This window comes from Dermacentor andersoni, chromosome 1 (assembly GCF_023375885.2).
Source record: "Dermacentor andersoni chromosome 1, qqDerAnde1_hic_scaffold, whole genome shotgun sequence".
Classification (NCBI taxonomy): domain Eukaryota; kingdom Metazoa; phylum Arthropoda; class Arachnida; order Ixodida; family Ixodidae; genus Dermacentor; species Dermacentor andersoni.
Window position 1 is genome coordinate 11,559,564 of NC_092814.1, and position 21,981 is coordinate 11,581,544.

The following is a 21,981-nucleotide window of genomic DNA, read 5'->3' on the forward strand; positions in this document are numbered from 1 at the left end:
AGAACCTGTTGTGGGGCAGTTCGTAGTATGTGGGGCATCTGTTGTCGGCATTACTAGCCTACATTTAGTTTTCAAGATTATTGTGTGAAACTTGTGCCTGTGTGGCACTGCCGTCGTCCCCAGCTACGGTGATGCAGTGGTGTAAGCTTTCCTTTTGCAACAACTGATTATTTTGGATGGTGACGTTATAGTGTTCATGATCCAAAGTATCTGACTGTAGAAATTGCCACAGGGACAATGCAAATGGCTTGTGTAGTTTATTTTACTCTCCCAGTGATGAGAACATCTGGAGAGTAGGGCCATGCCACAAGGAGGGTATGATCCCACATCTTGTACAGCTTTTCAATATTTGATAAATCTGACGGGAGCCTCGACTGGCCGACGAAAGTAACAAGGCTAGGTGCGCAAAGCGTCTCCGAGCATTGTTTGCTAGGCTCTTCTAGTGAATCCTCCATAGCTATCTCTGTGGTCTAGTGTTTGCAACCACTTATTTTAACCATTGTCTATGCATTTCTGTTTGCATTACAAGTGGATAAGCAGCAGGGGCTATGTTGAGCTTATCAGAATAGCCTGGCACACAATGTTCAGACAGTAGTATGCTCTGTGGGCATGCACCTGCCGTTGCTACTTTCCTAGTTGTGCTCCGCCACATGGTGCCAGCTGTCATGTTGGCAGACGTGCATGGCACGCATGACTAAATGGGGTTAATAAATCGATCGACCGACAATTCGGGCTTGACGGGGACTGCCTAAAAATTCAGATAATCGAGAGTCCGAAGTATCCATGTGACCTTATTCTATAAGCGGTTGAGAAAAGTGTGCCGTATTTTTAGATGACCACATTCGGGGATGCATTCACTTTCACGGGATTTGGCATTACTATCGCCAGATACACTAGAGTCTACGAGCAATGGCATTCATTGCACTATGCCAGGAATTCTATTGCCTGTCGATGTGTCTGGTGTTCACGCGAAATGTCGTGAAAGTATCCCCAAGAGGGATTGTTAAAAAAGATCATGAGCCATTCCACTCAGTGAAGATGGCTGACCAACAAGGCTGTTTAACATGCGACACAGGTGACACAATTTCGAACATAGGTATGGACTCGTTTACTGTGATTTTTATTATACATTCGCGTGGACGACAGGACTGCTGCCCCGAGGAGCCAGAGGAAACTAGACACGCGTGACATTTCGACGGGACCGTCACCATGGGAGAGCGGAAAGAAAGGAAAAGAGATAAACAAGCGCTTGAAATGCCGACAAAGAGAGGGCAGTGCGAATGTAGACATGGCTGATGAGGGTCAAAGTGTAGTATCTGTTCATATCAGCTTAATATATGATACGGGTTGTATTTAGACCCAAGATATTAAACTTATTTTTGCAAGGGGGCGGTGTGCTTGAAGCTTGCTTCATCTCCACCACGAGTCGGCCTGGTATTGCACTATCTTCGGGATCAGCCCATGGTTTTTGGTCTACGGACATTGATCCACTGGAAACTAGCCACGTACAGCTTCGCTGTAAAATGAAGTAGAAGTTTGTCAATGCATTGCTACGCGCGCGTACGCTTGCCTACGATCTGGTCAGCCCATATCTCTATCATTGCCATGCTGCTGCCACAGATAGATGAGAGTACAATTGGTGCATGCACTGAATCTTCAATTCCTGGCAACATAACAGGAGCGCGATTTTGTAGCGATGTTTTTTCTGGTGGCACTCCTTTTTGCACCTAGTCGGTAGTAAGAACGGTGCTCTGCATACGTTATCAGTGATATCAGCCGCTGTGCATTATAAATGATAAGGGTGGCATATAGAAACTAGTGGAATGCATCGCTACAAAATCACGGCCCGGAGGTCGACCGCACAATCATTACCAAACGATGTTTTTTTTTAGTAACAGTCGTTGTCCTCGTCGGCGCCGCTTAAACAACTTGATGTCGCTGGTACAGTGTTGCTATCTAACATGTGAATGAACAAACGTGCACTGGACTCGCAAATGGCTTGCCAGCATTTGCTTGTCCTGTGGTTTGGGTACGATCGTTGTTAGATTAACTAGGCTTGACTAGTTTCGGTTTTGAGGAGGTGTTGGCGGCATGACCGACGACCATGCTGTGGTGATGCCAGCGATGTTTCAAAGCCAAAGTATCGCTATCTCCACTCAACTGGGCAGTCAAATTAGCTCACAGTTGTGCAGGTGGAGTCCGAATTATTGAACGGCATGTCCTAAGGTGTCTGAAATTTTGGTTGTACTTATACATTAAATTAATGGGCCAGTGAAAGTGCCTTGAAGTACTATGAATAATCGAGTTTATCTGAATTCTTGTCCGAATAAATGGTCAGCGCCAGTTATGAATCGGTCAGTTGCTGAACAGAGGCTTCAGCTTTGCGAGAAAATGCAGGCCATCAAAAAGTGCCTGGTGTGCAACGCAATGCTCATTGAGGCTGGCCTGGCTCAGAAGAGCATTGATGACAGTGAATCTGGCCAGTTGTTTCTGACTGGTGCAAGCTATAGCTTTGCTGAAGATATGGATAAGCTGGCAGCTGTTAATAAAAAACTTATAAGATGTAAAAGGCAATGTCTGAGCAGCTTCACTCAATTTAAGATAAACTAGCTACAGCACGCTGTGTGAACAGGTTTGTTGTCTCCATATTGTAACGACTTTAGTCAACACAGGTTTATAAAAATAAGCTATTTATTAAGGGGTGAACTTGTGCCCAGAGCTAAATAAGATCACTGTGTCGCCTGCGCAGCGAAGCTAGTTGAAAAACTTCCTCTGCCGCATGTCACTGTCCTTGAATGCCGCTTGCGGCCTCCCTTGATGAAGCCACATGCAGTCGTTTCCCATTGGTGGGGCAGCTCCTTGGTGAGAGCTCGTGCGCACGCAGGCGGGCGGGCAGGTGCACACTCTGCATGTCGTGATGGACGCTAGTGGTGTTTGTTGCAACGCTTGCGGTGTCCAAAGCGATCTGCCTGGTACCTGAATGCAGGCTAAGTGGCACTATACCCCCTCCTAATGCGCATCGTCCCGATGCGTAAGAAAACAATGTACAGTGTACGTGTTGCATATAAGCTCATTTATCCTTCTATTTATCTCTCATAATAAGGTTTCATGCGCATAATATGTACGTGCTCCGTGGCGTTGCATTGCCTTGAACGCTTGTGTCCAGCAGACTTGATTTCATAAGTAAGGTCACTAAGTTGGTGAACTACTTCATAGGGCCCAAAATATTGACAAAAAAGTTTTTCAGACAGCCCAACTGGGGTCCGTATTCAATAACTAGGGTCCAACTATATACATATATATATCCAACTGGGGACAGCAACTGGGGCCCATATCCACTCTTTGTCGCCTGGTTCACATCGCGTTTTGCAATGTCGCTGGTTGTAGTGCCTTGCGTCTATCTGTTGTTGGTGACACATTGAGCATCTTGCCAACTGCCGGGCTTCCTTGGCTCTTTGTAAGAACTCGTCTAAATCCGGAAGGTAATCGTCTTCTATCGGCAGCATAGCATCCAATGTTGTAACTGCCCGGCCGTATACAAGCTGGAAATGTGAGACTCTGGTTGTCTCTTGTACAGCCATGTTATAAGCAAAGGTGAAGTAGGGCCAAATTTCATCCCACATGTTATGCTCAACATCAGTATACATCAAGATAATGTCCGTGAGAGTTCTATTCAGGCGTTCAGTTAGACCATTGCTTTGAGGAAGATGGGCAGTAGTTCTTCTATGGTGAGGATGAGTCATCATCATCAAGCATTGCATAAGTTCCACTGTGAAGGCTGTTCCGCGATCAGTAATGACGATGGTTAGAGCGACATGCCAGAGGACTATGTTGTTTATGAAGAACTTGGCAACTTCAGCCGCTGTTCCTTTGTGCAGGGAGTCTGTTTCAGCATATCTGGTTAAGTAATCTGTAGCCACCGCGATCCACTTTTTCCCAAGGGAAGATGTAGGGAAGGGTCCAAGAAGGTCCATTCCAACTTGTTGAAATGGTGCTTTTGGTGGATCTATAGGCTGTAAAAGACATGCCGGTTTCACAAACGAAGATTTTCACCTTTGACATTCGTGGCAAGTCTTCACCTAATGTTGTACTGAAGTTAAAAATTTGGGCCAATAATAACCTAAACTAATCCTGGCGTATGTTCGACTCACGCCCAAATGTCCTGATGTGGGTTCATCATAACATGCTTGTAGAATTTCTTGGTGTAAGATGTGGTTTGGCTTGAAGTTACTCTTGTTTAGAACATTTCCTCAGAGGCAGAACGCTCACAGGCCTCTAGAAAAAATATGGGGTACTTGGATGTTGAGTCCTTCTAGGTGTTTAATGAGTGGTAGTAATTCTTCACCAGCGCATTTACGTTCCGTGATTTGAGTTGTTTTGATAATGCCTAGGTACCAGTGGCGTAGCCAGAAATTTCGTTTGGGGGGGGGGCTCACGTTGAAGCTTGGCCTCCTCCTTAAGAGGAAGCGTTAGCTTGGGTGCTCCTATCTAAATACATGTAGAAGGTGAATTCGGTTTTCTTGGCAACCACTGCACCAAATTTGACGAGGGTTGTTGCATTTAAAAGAAAAACCTAAACTATACCGACTTCTGGTTTCGAATTTTTCATTTATGTTGTAAATTTTTTAATAAAAATTGGCAAAAATAGCGAATATTCAGAGAATGAAACTATCACGTTTAAAACTCTAACTCATCAATGAAAAATAATATCACAATTCTGTAAATCGCATCTAATAGTACATCCACAGCGGACAAAATCGATATGTTGCAAATTAATCTCAAACAATTTGGTATTATCGGAATACAATTTTTGCAGAACCCTTGTGTGCCACGTAACCAAGTTACGTAAGATACAAATTGACGTACCAAATTTGTCCTCTCCGACTCTTATAATGGATGCTGTTTGAAGAACCGCGATATCTGTTTTTGATGAAGAGCTATTAGTTTGTAAACGTCGTGCTTCTATTTTTTTCGCATTTTCAAATTTTTCAAAAATATTTTAAAGAAAATTCAGGCCCTAAATCGAAATTCTGCTTCCAACAGATACTAGTATTTAGCTATCTCTCTTAAATTCAACAAGTTTCATTAAAAGCGATCCAGGGGTTATCTCAGAAAAGCGTTTCTGCGTTTTACATGTATTTGAATAGGCTGCGTCAGAGTCGGGCCTGAGCTAAAGCTTCCTCTTAAACAATTTGTCGAGGGATTAAATACATGAATAATAACTGCATTGCCATTGCCAAAAATGCTGCAAACGAATTCTTGAATGCTATGCACTGTCACAACAAGTAATATATGTATCTTTTTTATGAAAAGATATACTCGTATGTGCCAGAAATTGTGCTCAACATAACTGATATTAATGCTGCCTTGTTTTTGTCTATTTAATAAATAAAGAAAATATCACACTATCTTTAGAACTATATCAGTTCGAAACAAGCAAAGCAGTGCATGCCACTGATATGAAAAATGTAAAGGCCATGAAATGAACAGCGGAAAGTTGAGGACAATTATGTTAATGAAACTTTGTCATTGAAGAACCTTGTTTACATTTTTGTACATATGCAACAGCCAGTGAAAAATCTCAATGACGCTGCTGTCATTTATTCCAATGTATTACGCAGGAGCAGCTGTCACTGGTCTTGTATCATGAGTAATTGCACTGAAATTATTGTCCCAACAGAGAGCATCTATATAAAACCGTTCTGCAAAATATACGAGGGCGAGTCAAATGAAAGTGAGCCATTGTGAATATATGAGAAACGGTGTACTTTTAAAAGTACTCTCCATGAGCATTTAGACATTTGTCCCATTGACTAAGGAGTCGGGTGATTCCCGTCTCATAAAACTTCTTAGGTTATTGCTTCAACAAATCTGCAACTGACTCTTTCACGTCATTGTCTGACACGAATATATTTCCCAGCTGTTTTTTCATTTGTCCCAAAATGTGGAAGTTGCAAGGTGGCAGGTCTCAGTTGTATGGCGGATGTTGCCGCGTTTCCCACTTGAACTTTGCCAGTTTTGTATTAACCACATCAGCGATGTGGGGACAGGCATTGTCGTGGAACAATTAAAAATTAATTTATGGGGTTTTACGTGCCAAAACCACTTTCTGATTATGAGGCACGCCATAGTGGAGGACTCCGGAAGTTTCGACCACCTGGGGTTCTTTAACATGCACCCAAATCTAAGTACACGGGGGTTTTCGCATTTCGTTCCCATTGAAATGCGGCCGCCGTGGGCGGGATTCAATTCTGCATCCTCGTGCTCAGCAGCCCAACACCATAGCAAGGTCGTGGAACAAGATGACCCCATTAATCAATTTTTCACGTCGTTTCTTCTTGATTGCAACACGCAGCCAATCCGGCGTTTCACAATATCAAAAACGATTGATAGCCTCTCCGGCTTTAGCAAATTCTATCAGTAATGGCCCCTGACGATCGAAAAAAAAAAAGTCAACAACACCTTTCCGGTTGAAATGACGGCCTTTGCTTTCTTTGGGCGTGGTGAATTCGAATGTTTCCACTGTAAGCTTTGCCGTCGTGTTTCAGACTCGTAGTAGTGGCACCATGGTTCGTCCCCGATCACAATTGCAGACAAGGAGTCGTCACCCTGATTGTGATACCAGATCAGATGAGTCAAGGCAGCACAGAACCTTCTTCTGGCGGTGGCTCAAAATCTTGGGCATCCATTGCGCACACAAGAGCTGATAACCGAGATGATCATGAATTATGGTGTGAACGGAACCGCGACTGATGGTCACACGCTCTGCCAGTTCATCTATGCTTATCCTCCGTTCTTGTCTAATCAGCTCATCAACCTTTGCAATTGTGTGGGGTGATTGTACGATGGCTATGGTCCGGTATTGATCGCTTTTGCAACTTTCACGTCCTTTTTCAACTCGCTGCTCAACTTCTGAAGTGTTCATTACGTCACGCAACCATGTACAATCCAGTGTATGAGAGCATTAAAGAACATTTACCCTCACACCTGCCTGTCACTTTTGTAAATGAAAGATGCCTGTGTGCTACGCGCATGCCTCGCAGATAATGAACCCAACCATTACTGCGTGAGGTGGGTAGGCTCACTTTCATTTAACTCGCCCTCGTTCACTAGAAATGCGCAGATACAATGGAATATACAAGCGCTTGATGAAGGGCAAAAAAGTGTCACTTGAAAGAAAGTTCACGGCACGTATCCACAAAACCTCGCAACAAGATATTTAAATATACGTATAAATCTCCAATAAATGTACGTATCTAAGAAAAAGTCACTGTATATAATGCGTCAAACAAGGCAAATAAACATGTTGCACAATTACAGATTCACAGAATCCTAGATCCTGCCCCCATTCCATCCTCTCCGCCCAATGTATCGCGCGTGACGGAAGGTGACGCGCTTGCTCCCCGCTTTTCTTCTTTGCACACACAAGACTGAGCCACCATCGTTGGCTCACCCATTCCATCCCCCCCTCCCTCCTACACTTCCAATCGCACACACAGCATGCGGCGTGCAGTCACGACGTTAACACCCTTAGGCTTCATAGAAAACAGGAGGGAGACGGCGACAGCAGGAATGCGCCTGGAGTGTTCATATAATTGCTGTAACAATAATATAATAATAGTATCCGGCAACTGAAGCGTGCCGTGGCTGATTACTTTCCGCAAAAGAAGTAACTAACTGTCACCATGCAACAATTTGCTGCGCCGCAACAATGTATCTTTTTTTTTTTTTTTGTGGGGTGGGGCACTGCAATGAAAAATAAAAAAGGCAAAGGAGAGTATTTTGGCCACAATGCAATGCCCACTTTGGGAACCTAAGGTGGCTGCCGAAAGAATATTGAAGAAAATATGAGAGGCTTGGTCACCGAGAACCATACGCATAGTGCTCGGTATCCTACACCGGCGAAACAAGACTTTCCGGAGAGGTTGTGCTTGAGTGAACGCGGTGCAATCCGTCGAGTCTTCACAGTGATGGCGGTCAGTGTCCATTGTTTCTTTTTCTCGTCCGCTAGCCAGAAGGCGTCCAAAACTCTGCCAGGCGAAAATCCACTCGGCCAGAGAAAACCAAACGCGCACCGAAGTGCGTCGCGCGGTGGTCGGGGCAACACAAGAAAAACGCGTGTGCTGTGGCAGGCTCTGGCAGCCCGCGGTTAGGGTAGCGGGAAAAAAAAAAAAAAAAATTGAGAGGCTCAATGTGTCCTCACGAATAAAAGTCAAAGCAGAAAAAATAAGACCGCAGTTACCCTGGTTTGCTTTAGTGTCTTAACTTGAATGCTTTGGCGTAGGTGAAAAAAAGTATTGATAATATTTTATGTGATATGACGGCAGAAAGGAACCACAATGCTTCGTCTCATCGTATATCACTGCGTGTTTTGTCAACTTGTCTGAAAGTGTGTTGATTTGGCTTGTCTCGTTGTATGTTCTGATCGAAGACTTTAGAAAAGTCAATGCACCTTTGGCGTCAAATGTTTATGACACCATTAAACCCACATTGTTCCAGAATTGAAAATCTAAAGCACGACTTTGGAAATGTCAATGCACATTTCGCATAAAAAGTTTATTAGAACTTTATACCCATAAAGTGTCAGAATTGAAATCCAAGCGCTCCCTAGATTTTATTTATTTATTTATTTATTTATTTATTACAAATACTTTCAGAGCCCAAGGGCATTACAGAAAGGAGTGGTTAATAAATAGTGTGCAATAATACAATTTATGAAAATACAAGTTAACAAAATAAGTAATCTTCAATGGCACTTCTGAACTTAGTGTCGACAATGGCAGCGATGGACGCAGGAAGGTGGTTCCATTCTGCGCTGGTTTTGGGAATTAAAGAATATATATATAAGTTGGTTCGGCAAAATGGCACACCAACCTTGAACTTGTGGTCCACACGCGATGAAATGTGCGTCGGTTGAAGAAAAAGATAGCTTTTTAACATTTCATTTTGATGATAGATTTTGTGAAAGAGGCAGAGACGAAGAAATTTACGACGTAAAGACAGATCAGGCAGGTTAAGTGTGTTCGTCATGGTGGGTACAGAAGCGTAGTGGGAATAATTTGATAGAATAAACCGGGCTGCGCAATTCTGAACAGATTCAAGGGAAGCGATTAGTATGGATTGACTGGGGTCCCAGATGCTAGATGCATATTCTAGTTTTGGACGGACTAAAGTTTTATAAAGTATTAATTTTAAGGAAGACGGTGCTTTGGAAAAGTTACGGCGCAGGTATCCAAGAGTGCGGTTAGCATTGCGGGTTATGTAATCAACGGGCATGTTCCAGGATAGGTCGTTAGTAATATTAATGCCAAGGTATTTGTAGGAGTCAACGGGATTCAAGGGGGCCCCTTTAGGTAATAACTGTGGTTTGTACTGTGAGGGCCATTTGTCACACCATAGAGATAATTGATCGAGATCTTTTTGGATATTTAGTGAATCAGATAAATTTGTTATTTTGTTGTAAATTACGCAGTCATCTGCAAAAGCTTAATTGATAATAAAACAATACTGTCAGGAAGATCATGTATATATACAAGAAACAACAAAGGGCCCAGTACAGACCCCTGTGGTACACCGGGCGTAACAGAAGAAAAATCAGAAGAATAATTGTTAGCAGTTACATATTGAGTACGGTTTGAAAGAAAGTCTTTAATCCAGTTAAATATGCTAGTGTCGATATTAAGTTTACTAAGCTTGAAAAGGAGTAAGTCATGAGGTACTGAGTCAAATGCCTTTGCGGAATCGAGAAAAATGCAGTCTATGTCGAAATCAAGGTGAGTAGCTATAAATAGATCATTAGTAAACGTTAGTAGTTGGGTCTCGCACGAAAGCATTTTCTTAAATCCATGTTAAGAATTATTTTTAAAAAAATTGTTCTCCAAAAATTCAATTAGCTGCGAATGTATGATGTGTTCTATCATTTTGCATGGTATGCTAGTCAATGAGATCGGACGATAGACATCTGCTGAATGAGCATTACCTGATTTGAAGATAGGGACCACCTTCCCCACCTTCTAGTCGCTGGGTAATGTGGAACACCATAACGATTGTTCAAAAAGTTTTGAGAGTATCATTGCCGAGTACACTGTGGTTAGTTTTAGCATCTTTGAGTTGAGTAGGTCAGCACCAGCGGAAGAGGAGATCTTCAGATTGTCAATGAGCTTGGTAACGCCAACCCAATCTATAACAATGGGGTCCATAGGGGGAAAGTTTTGGTCAGGTAAACGGGGTAATAATGCAGGAGCAGCTGTATTGAAGACGGAAAGAAATGCGTTGTTTAAGACTGTGCAAGACTGGCTAAGAGGAAGGATAGTGTCATTGCTATCAGATAAATGTATGAGTCGTGTTGAACCACTGACAATGCTCCAAAATTTGTGAGGGTTTGTTCGAAGTACTGATGGCAGGGTGTTAATAAGAAAAGAATCTTTTGCGCACTGAATCGCACCAGTATATTCTTTATGAACTCGCTGATGTGCTGCCCAATGATCAGTATTGTTAGTTCGCTTTGCGCGACGGAACATTCTTTTCTTTTTATTTGATAGGCACTTTAACGAAGAGTTGAACCATGGTGACCGGGAATTGTAGATGATTTTCTTTTTCGGAATATATTGTTCAATGAGATGTAGAATCTTTTCTTTATACATGGTCCAGTTTTCTTCTATGGAATGTTTGCCGAAGTTGCTGATATAGCCTTCTGTAAATAATTCTAACTCAGCTATTATTGAACTTGTATCAGCTCTGTTATAGTCCCGTATTATTTTATATTTTTTCGTATTTCTGTGTCGTGTTTTTAAGTTAAAGTGAATCAATGAATCGTCACTTAATCCGGGGAGGTAAGTTAACTCAGAAACTAACTCTGGAATTGTAGTAAGTAGTAGGTCAAGAATACTGGAAGATGTTGCGGTTGTACGAGTCTGCTCATGAACGAGTTGAGTAAGGTTAAAGTCAGCACAAAGATTAAGGAATTGCATACATTCCGATGAAACATTTTTTACGGTAGTGGAATCATTGTTCCATAGTATTGTGGGAAAGTTTAAGTCGCCTAAAATAAACAGAGGCGAATTGGGAAACCTAATTACAAGGCTATTAAGGACATCATAAAGATAGTTAGAAAAAGAAGATGAGACAGCTGGAGGACGGTACAATGCACCGAAAATAAATTCAAGATTTGCAATAGATACACTTATACAAACAAATTCCAAAGACGATACGACTGGAACAGCCGAGGATGCGAACATGTCACTAACAGCAATAAGTACACCGCCCCCAGATCGGACGTCACGGTCCCTGTGGTATATATTGCAATTCTTTTCACATTGGAATATTTCAGAGTCCTGTATCATAGCAGAGAGCCAGGTCTCAGTTATAACAATTATATCAGCCGTGCATGAATCTATGGCTGATGATAATGCGACATGTTTGTTAAGAATGCTTCGCGCATTTGTAAAGAGCAGCGATACATCGTTTCCATCTTTCTTAATGGTTTGCAGCTATGATGAACTTGAAGTTGCGCCCCCATTGCCCCGCGCATGCGTCTTAGCAACAAGTTCTATTTCGCGCACTGAGTCAGTAACTGCGCAATAAGCATACATTTTATTATTCACGATGAGTTTGTTATATTGAAGTGAACCTGACTGGCCCTTCGACTTACTAAATTCAATTAAATTCTTACGCGATTGATGGGTTGATCTACAAAAATCTTCATCAACAGTTATGCCGGAGATTTTAATTTTACTTCTTTGGGAGAAGATCGTGTCCTTGAGCTTCGCTGAAGAGAATTTGGCAATAATAGGGCGGGGTTTGCTGTCATTAAAACTGCCTAGTCTGTGTGCTCTAGAAATATCGCCATCGAATAATTGCAAGCTGTCTTGAGAGCAAATCACGCACAGTGCTTTCTGACTGAGTCCATGTTTCAGCTGAATTGTCGGGGATGCCGTATAACAAAAGGTTGTTGCATCTGGAATGGTCTTCCAAGTCGTCCAGACGGGATTGTATTAAAACGTTCTGTCTCTGGGCTACCTCTGATACAATGCACGAGATTTCAGTTTCAGATCTATTGCATTCAATATTTTCAACGATTGCCTCAAGAGCAGTCAACCTATTCGTCACGTTGCAAACTTTGTGTGCCAATGCTTCTTGGTTATCTTTCAGTTCATGGAAGGCATCCATTAATTCCTTGTGGCGTGTGTCAACCTTTTCAGAGAGGGCTGCAATGGCAGCTAGCACATCACTCTGGGTAGGTCCGGGATTCATTTCAATATCACCGCATACCAGCAGTTGTTTCGTAACAAGTACTCATTCACATATTGTTATGAACAAAGCACTTGGGCACGGGAGAAGCAGCAGGCAGGCATTACTCGTACGCTTGGAATAAAGCATTAAGCTATTACTAACCTGCACATAGTAGAAAAGAAGATTCGTGAGCGACGACTGCATCACTGCCGCTCTCCCGTGCCTACTGAAGATAGGTAGCCGAGGTCCGCTTCTTATACTTTGGTGGGATAGCGCTGTTGATGATGACGCCCTTTCGGGATCAGTAATGAAGAAGGTGGTTCTGCGCATGTCCGTGTCGTGTAGGCCAGAACAGTCGATCGCCGGTTCCAAAACCAACAGCTTGGTAGTACTAGCGGTGCCGACATCGTCGCTGACAGCTCAGGAGACCGAGAAAGCGATGGCACGAGCAGCATAACAAACTGCACATAGTAGAAAAGGGGATTCGTGAGCGACGACTGCATCGCTGCCGCTCTCCCGTGCCCACTCAGATTCTGCTGCTTCAGCGAGATGCCGCGACGAGCCCACCCACCGCGCTTTTGCAACTTCGTACTCGGATGGAGCTCCTTGCATTATGATATGTGAATCCCGGTGCATGGGTGTTGCCGCAAAATCCAGCCCGATTTCGCAATGTTCCCACTAAAAGTTTTTTCGAGCATGAGAAGGACATTATAGACAAAATCGAGCATGATTTCCCGCGCCAGGGGTTGTTTTGGCCGGCGGTGCATGGACGGCACGAAAAAATTTCGGGGGGGGGGGGGGGGGGGCTTCAGCCCTCCCCCCTGGCTACGCCCCTGCTAGGTACTGAAAGTCCTCTTCCTCTGATAGTGCTGCGTCTACTGGTGTGTGTGACAAGCAGTCGGCATCGGTGTGCTTTCTTGCAGATCTGTATACCACCATAATCATACTCTTGCAATTGAAGGCTCCATTTTGCTAGTCTTCCAGATGGGTCCTTGAGGGTTGCCAGCCAGCAAAGTGAATGGTGATAACTGACTGCTTTGAATGGTCTGCCATATAAATATGGCCGAAATTAACTTATGGCCCAGATCATGTCGAGACATTCTTTTTCAGTTGCTGATTAGTTGGTCACTGCTTTAGATAAGGTCCGGCTAGCATAGGCTATAACCTTTTCTTCACCATTTTGCCACTGGACCAGGATGGCGTTGAGACCGATATTACTGGTGTCCGTGTGTATTTCTGTGTCAGCTGTTTCGTCAAAATGAGCAAGGATTGAAGGCACTTGCAGGCATTTTCTTAACTCATTAAACAGGCTCTGTTGCTTGCTTTTGCCACACGAAGGGTACATCTTCTCTTGTAAGTTTTGTTGGAGGCTCTGCTATTTGTGAAACATTTTTGACGAATCGTCTGTAGTAAGCGTATTGACCCAGAACGCGTCGCACTGACTCTTTGTCTATGGGCATCGAGAACTTTGCGATGGCCGCTGTATTTTCGGGATCTGGCTGAACACCTTGAGTACTGATGACATGTCCAAGGAATCAGTTCTTCAAATGTGAACTGACACTTCTCTGGTTTAATTGTTATGTTTGCCTAACGGATTGCCTCTAACACTAACCGCAGTCGTTCTATGTGCTGCTCGAACGTTGTGGAAAAGATGACCATGTGATCTAGATATACTAGGCAAGACTGCCATTTTAAACTAGAAAGTACAGTATCCATCATGCGCTGAAACATTGCCAGCGCAGAGCAAAGACCAAATGGGAGAACTTTTAAATTCATAGAGTCCATCCAGGGTGACAAATGCTGTCTTCTCATGGTCTCCCTCATCCACTTCAATTTGCCAATATCTGCTTTTCAGATCAAAGGAGGAGAAAAATTTTGCTCACCGTAGCCGACCTAACGTGTGATCGATGCGTGGGAGGGGGATATATATCCCGCTTAGTCACACTGTTCAATTTGCGGTAGTCTATACAGAACCGCGGTGTATTGTCTTTTTTCTTAACAAGCACTACGGGAGATGCCCACGGACTGTTGGAAGGCTGAATGACATCGTCTTCCGAGTATTTTGTGTACTTGGTTCTGGATAATCTCTTTCATCCGGCGAGACTCAATACGGATGTTAGTGTACTGGCCTGGTTGTCTCCTTTGTTATAATTCTGTGCTTTGCAATAGTTGTGCACCATACTTTTGAAGAACTAGAGAAACACTTGGCAAAATCCTGTATCCGGCTGTGTAACTGTTGCTTTTGAGGCACTGAAAGGTTTGGATTGATGGCGATTACCTTGAGGACGTTGCAGGTCTTTGGCACAGCCGCCGATGCTAGCTCTAGGCTGCCTAATTCTGTCGTTTCAGAAAACTCATTGAAGAGGGTGATAGTTGTTTCCTTTGCCATGTGCTGAAACTCGTTCCCAAAATTAGTGAGGAGGATATCTGCGCACCCGTTACAGAGGTGAATGAGTCCTTGTGCCACACACACGCTCCTGTTCAAGGAAAGTTTCCTGTTGCTATCTGCTATACCTTGGTAGTCGTTGAATGTGTCAGTTTTGACGAGAACTATTACACTGCTGTGTGGTGGTACAGTTACATCGTCATTGACAACTCGCAATAATGTAACATATGGTTCTCCCGATTCTTTCCAGGTTATAGCTTGTTTGGTCGTGAATGATACGCTTGACTTCTGTAAGTTAAGGCCGGCGCCATTAGTGTTCAGAAAGTCTATTCTAAGTATAACATCCTTCAAGCATTTTGAAAGTGCTACGAAGTCACCAACGTATGTAAATCCTCGTATCAAAACTCTTGCAGTGCATCTGCTGAGAGGCATAATAAGGTGACCAGCTGCTGTGCGTATCTGAGGTCCATTCCGCTCCATCAAAACTTTTTTTTTAGCTTCTTCGCCAGTTCATAGCATATCATTGAATAATTCGTCCCAGTATCAATTAATGCATTCAGCTCATACCCATCAATAAGCAAAGGCAAGGCTGAAGCTATTTGCTCATTACTGCACTTCTTTACCTGGAACCAATCGTTGATGTCACCCTGGTACCAATGTGGAGGATCTCTGCTTGTGTGATTGTTAGTGGCCTTGTCTCCACAGGTCGCTCACTTGAGTTTTTCAGCTTTGGGCTAGGTGAACAATACTTAGCTTTGCTTGAAGAAGCACGTGTGCTTGGTGATCGGTAACACATAGGGTATGGCGGCTGCGGTTGGTAATGGAGAGGTGTGCTGAGACTCTGGCGCATACATAAGCACTCCTCGATGTCAGATAGTCTTTCACCATTTTGGGGGCATGGTGTATTCATAGGAAATCCTCTAAGACTGGCTTGACGGTATGGGCAAAATCAGTACAGGTGACCAGCCTCTCTGCAGTAAAAACACAGAAGCCTACGGTTGGCGTCACACCACACGTCACTTTTCCTTGTCTCAGCAATACAGGGCATTGCATGCTATCGGTACACGTAGTTACTTGGCCTCGCACTGGGCGCACTGTGAACGGTGGGTCACCTGAGCATGTGGGAGTGCATTGGCGTCGGTCGTGCTGGTAGTGGCTTGCCTCACTTTGCTTGCCCCATATGGCTTGCCTCACTTTGCTTCTGATGATATTTTTTATTTATTTATAAATACTACAATCCGTGGTCGTGATTTTAGTAGGGTGGGAAATGAGCGATACATGAGCTGATACAATAATATTGGCGGACAAGAGAGAGAGAGAAAAAAAAATAAGAAAAAAAATGCATACAATGCAATCCATATACTCATACACACATATACACAGATATATACTGATATGACATATCCATAAACACATATGTACACACATACATATGGTATACACACCCTCAGTTCATATAAAGCAATAAATTTACAAAGCAGGTTAGCGAAGCACGAAAGCAAAACATATATATATATATATATATATATATATATATATATGTAAAGAACGAGATTTACATGCACAAGCTTGAAACAAACACAGCCAGGGAGGGCTGTAACACTTGGTCATTTCTTAATAAATTCCAATCACGAATCATTCTTGGGAAAAATGAATATTTAAAACAATTATGTGTTTGGTACAGTGTTAATTTTCGATCATGCCGTTGTCTGGTGTTATAACCTGAGGAAAATCGAATAACTGCAGATGAATCAACATTAACATGTCCCGCTACTATTTGATATAGAAATTTTAAATGTGAGTGATGGTTTCTCATGGCTAGAGGTTTTAGATTAGCTCTGGTTAACAAGTGTGTTACAGATGTGCGGTCATATCAATTGTATATAAAGCGAGCTGCTCTTTTCTGAATAATTTTCAGCTTTTCAATATTTGTCTTTGTGAATGGATCCCATATAACAACGGCGTAATCCAACCTAGGCAGAATGACAGATTTATACGCATTGTGTCAGATTCTGTCATATACACTGATTGTGTCATATATAGTAAAAGCTCGTTAATTCTAATTGTGCGGGGATACTTCGAAAATTCGAATTATAAAAAAATTTGAACTAATGAAAGTCAGAAAAAAGAACTCGGTAAGGTGCGTGTATAGTCCGACATAGCATGAGCGCACGCGCTACTTCACATTTGTGTGAACATCTATAGTTCGAATCACTGGCGCAGCCGACGTAACTGGACGCGGCCAACGTAGTCCGGCGTGCCTGACGTTGAGATGGCTCTTGCTCCATTCGCGCCTTCGTCGCGCCGACCCACAATGCATGGCGCAGAGAAAAAAAAAAGGTCGCACTTTCTCCCGAAAGGCAAAGCATCGATTGTGGTAGCAAATTAGTAGATAGCTATACGAAGTAACCATATAGTAGCTTCATCGGCCACGCTGTATACACGCTGAATGGGAATCCAGGCGTTTGTACTTCACGAAACGTAACCGTTGACAAGCGATGCCGAACGAACCTCGTTCTCCTTTTCTTCAGTCCCCTTGCTGTGCCACACCATGTGGCACTACCCCCTCTCCAAAAAAAAAAAAAAAAAACAATAATAAAAGAATGAAAACATACATAGGCTTGACGTGAGAGCGCCAAGATGGCCTAGGACGGACACATAGGCTATAGTCACAATCACTGTGGTGTGCGATATAGCCACAAGGCATGGAGGGACGAGCAACAACAAAAACTAACGTAAGCGGCTGAAAACGTCGAATTTTAGGGGCTATAGTACAGTTTGAACCGCACAACGTGCACAATCTCAGATTGCGGTTGTCGACGTCGGGAACCTGGCTTCCGTCAGGAAGGACTTCGTAATTCACGTCACGAATTCGCTGCAACACTTTGTAAGGTCCGAAGTAGTGACTCAAAAGCTTCTCGGATAAACCTTTTCGGCGCGCGGGAGTCCAGACCAAAACTTGATCGCCAGGTTGGAACTCGACTTGTCGATGGCGGAGATTGTAACGTTGCGCATTGATGCTCTGTTGTTTCTTTATGAACACTCTGGCAAGCTGACGGGCTTCTTCCGCGCGTTGCACGAAGAGTTCGGTATCTTGGGCGAGGTCGAGGTGGTCGATGTTGTCGCACGGCAGCATTGCTTCTAACATAGTCTGCATTTCATGGCCGTAAACGAGGTAAAACGGCGTGAAGCGTGTTGTTTCTTGTGTAGCAGTGTTATAGGCAAACATTACGTATGGGAGTATCTCGTCCCACGTCTTGTGCTGTACGTCTACGTACATAGACAGCATGTCAGTCATCGTTTTGTTCAGTCGTTCGGTCAAGCCATTTGTCTGCAGATGACAGGCAGTTGTCCTTCGATGGGTTGTGCAGCTGAGTTTAAAAACGTCTTCACTGAGCTGCGCTGTAAAGGCTTTGCCTCGGTCTGTGATGACGTGCGATGGGGCGCCATGCTGTAGGACGATGCTCTGTATGAAAAACTGGGCAACCTCGGAAGCTGTGCCTCGAGGCAACGCCTTTGTCTCAGCATACTGCGTTAAGTAGTCTGTGGCGACGATTATCCACCTGTTGCCAGAAGATGACAGTGGAAATGGGCCCAGAAGATCCATGCCGACCTGGTCGAAAGGTTTGCCAGGTGGGTCAATCGGATTCAGCATCCCGCGGGCTTCACAGCTGGCGACTTTCGCCGCTGGCATACACGGCAGGCTTGGACGTACCGCTTAACACACTCGGCAAGTTTCGGCCAGTAGTACGATTTGCGCACTCTATCAAGCTTTCGTGTAAAACCCAAACAGCCTGACGCAGGCTCGTCATGACAGGCGAATAAAACTTCGGCACAGAGGTCTGCTGGAACGACCAAAAGGTATGTCTTGTTGGTGGCAGCGGAGTTCTTCTTATACAAGACGCCATGTCGGAAACAAAAAGACGACAATCCTCGAGCGATGTGCCGGTGTATTGATGGGTTTCATCCCTCCAGATGTTCAAATATAGGCTGTAGTGAGTCGTCTGGCGCTGCCCTGTGGACAAATCAGTAACGCTTACAGCCCCAAGGAAAACGCCGTCATCGTCAATGTCTTGGTCGGTAGTGTCAATAGGGGTGCGCGAGAGTGCGTCAGCGTCTTCGTGTATGCGGCCCGACTTGTACACGATGGTCACGTCGTACTCCTGCAAACGTAGACTCCACTGTGCCAGTCGTCCAGAAGGGTCCCGCAGATTTGCAAGCCAGCATAACGAGTGATGATCGGTTACAACTTTGAATGGGTGGCCGTAGAGGTAAAGTCGAAATTTGGTCAGTGGCCATACAACGGCAAGACACTCTTTCTCCGTAGTGGTGTAGTTGGTCTCTGCACGCGATAGCGTGCGACTTGCATAGGCGATCACTCTTTCAATACCTTCCTGCCGTTGTACAAGCACCGCACCAAGACCAACGTTACTGGCGTCTGTATGAACTTCCGTGTCCGCTTCCTCGTCAAAGTGGGCCAAAACTGGTGCTGACACCAGACGTTGTCTAAGCTCAGTGAAAGCAGTCTCTTGCTCTGAGGCCCAAACGAACGATACATTGTCCCTCGTGAGTCGAGTCAGCGGCTCCGCCATCTTCGAAAAATTTTCTATGAAACCCCGGTAGTATCCGCAAAGGCCCGGGAAGTGTCGGACACCTTTCTTGTCGGTCGGTGTTGGAAACGTGGCTACAGCGGCAGTTTTCGCGGGATCGGGGCTAACGCCTTCCGTGCTGACCACGTGTCCCAGAAACATAAGCTCCTTGTAGCCGAAGTGACACTTCTGAGGCTTAAGGGTGAGGTTAGCCGATCGGATGGCTTCGAGAACTTGCCGCAGTCGTTTTAGGTGGTCGTCAAATGTCGCCGAAAAAACAACCACGTCGTCGAGGTAGACGAGGCAGCTTTGCCACTTTAGACCAGTGAGAACGGTGTCCATCATTCGCTGGAAAGTTGCTGGTGCCAAACAGAGCCCGAAAGGAAGTACCCTGAATTCGTAAAGGCCATCTGGAGTGACGAAAGCAGTTCTTTCGCGGTCTCGTTCATCTACCTCAATTTGCCACTAACCGCTCTTTAGATCGAGAGACGAAAAATACTTAGCTCACCGCAACCTGTCTAAAGAGTCATCGATACGTGGTAGTGGGTACACGTCCCTCTTGGTGACATTGTTGAGGCGTCGATAATCAACACAGAAACGAAGCGTTCTGTCTTTTTTCTTGACCAGAACGACCGGGGACGACCACGGACTGTACGAAGGCTGAATGCCACCATCATCTAGCATCTCCTTACTTGGGCTTGAATTGCCTCACGTTCTTTCGGCAAGACACGATAAGGCTGTTGTTTGATGGGGCGTGCGTCGGCGGATGTCGTTAATCGGTGCTTCGTGATTGGCGTTTGGCCCACCTTAGTAGACCGAGCGAAGCACGCGCGGAATTCGTTCAAGAGTTCCTGCAGTGCGCTCTTTTGGTTGTCCGTAAGCTCGGAGTTTACATCGATGTCTCTGAGCAAACCGTCGTCTGTGTCCACTTCAGAAGCAAAGCACTCGACGATGTCCGTTGATGGTTCGGCGTAGGCGACGGCAGTGCCATGAAAAATGTGCCGATGCTCAAAGGTAAAGTTGGTAATGAGGACCGCTGTCTGGCTAGCACGAAGTTCCACAAGGCTTCGCGCTACACAAATACCTTGGGTCAGCAATATAGAAATGTTGCCTTCTACAATGGCTTCACCGTTTTGTAGCTCGTCGGACTTGACTGGAACCATAACACTCGCACACGGCGGTATCGTGATGCTGTCGTCCGAAACGCGAAGTGCGGATCTGTGTCCAACGGCGGCGGTCTGTGTTGTTGCCCTTTGCGTCGAGAAAGTGATGCAGCGCTCGCGAAGGTCAATAATGGCGCCATATTCCCGGAGAAAGTCCATCCCAAGAATTAAATTGTGGGAACACTCGCGTAGAACCAGACAAGTGGCGGGAAAAGCAGCACCGCGAATTTCTACTCTTGCCATGCATAAGCGGTGTGACGACGTGGCCACCTGCCGTACGAACTGGTGCTCCGTTCCACGGCAACGTAACTTTTTTCAGAATGATCGCCAGTTTGCCACTGAGAATAGAGTAATCGGCGCCGGTATCTACAAGTGCACTTACTTTTCTGCTGTCGATCAACACAGGTACGTCCAGTGAGATCTTGTTCGCGTTGAACTGGTTCTGGCGTCGTCGTGTTTTCGTTGTTCTGCAGTCGGCACGATACGAGGTCTTCAGCGCGTCGAGTATCAGCAGCCCCGCCTCGGAAGGTTGCTGACGTCAGTTTTCCCGGCGTGGACTTGGTGATCTTTCTTGCGTCGTCCTCGAGGTGGTATCACGAGTAGGGAAATATCACCGTGGTGAGGGTGAGCGTGACTGCCGCTGTGATGTGCCCAGCCTGCGCTGTTGTTCGATGAATTCTGCGATGTCGGGAGGCCTCTGGCCAAACCTAGGTCGAGGCGAGTCGATAGAAAAACCCCGCAGTCCGAGTCGTCGATAGGGGCACTCCTGATACACATGACCAGCTTTGCCGCAGTGGTTGCATAGCGGTCATCGATCGGGTGCTCGCCAAACCTCTGATTTCCTCGCAGGTGTTCGGCGGTCGTCGAAGTACGGTAGCGGAGTTGTCGGAGCGGCTTGCGCCGATTGCAACGCGACTGGCGACGCAACATAAGTAGGTGCGAAAGCTTGGGCGGGGCTCAGTAAGGTTTCTGCGTAAGTCTTGCGCCGGGACTCACTTGGCAGAGGTGGCGCTTCACTGCTGAAAAGAGATGCCTGCAGTGCCTGTTGTACTTCGTTGCGTACAACGCTGGCGAGGGAGCTGACTGGCGGTGGCGACGTACCGTGGTGCTTCTGCAGCTCGTCGCGAACCACTGAGCGAATCAGCTCGCAAAGCAAGGCGACGTCGCACCCGAAGCATTCCGGCTTATCCAGAGTGCAGGCGGCATTTACTTGTCGATTGTACATGTTCGACTGTTGCTGAAGCATTTTCTCCATTGAGGTGGCTTCGGTGAGGAACTCTGCGACAGTCTTGGGCGTATTCCGAACAAGACCGCCAAAGAGCTGTTCCTTTACGCCTCTCATCAGATGATGCACCTTCTTCTCTTCCGACTTGCTCGGATCAGCATGCTGAAAGAGACGCGTCATGTCCTCCACGTACATTGTGACACTCTCGTTGGGCTTTTGGACGAGTGACTGAAGGGCTCGCTCCGCTTTTCCCGGCAATCGGGGCTAGAGTAAGTCTCCAGTAGCTTGCGCTGGAATTCAGGCCAGGATGACAGGGCACTTTCGCGGTTCGTAAACCACGTGCGAGCACTATCCTGCAGGCTGAAGTAAATGTTCCTGAGTTTGCCG

General features: G+C 45.2%; 1 protein-coding gene and 1 pseudogene across 6 annotated transcripts in view; both read left to right on the forward strand.

The window, feature by feature from the left end:
• Positions 1 to 21,981, forward strand: part of Vps8 (vacuolar protein sorting 8) — a 972,138-nt gene that overhangs the window by 198,984 nt on the left and 751,173 nt on the right. The window lies entirely within an intron of this gene.
• Positions 1,289 to 1,468, forward strand: LOC126546473 (U2 spliceosomal RNA; annotated as a pseudogene).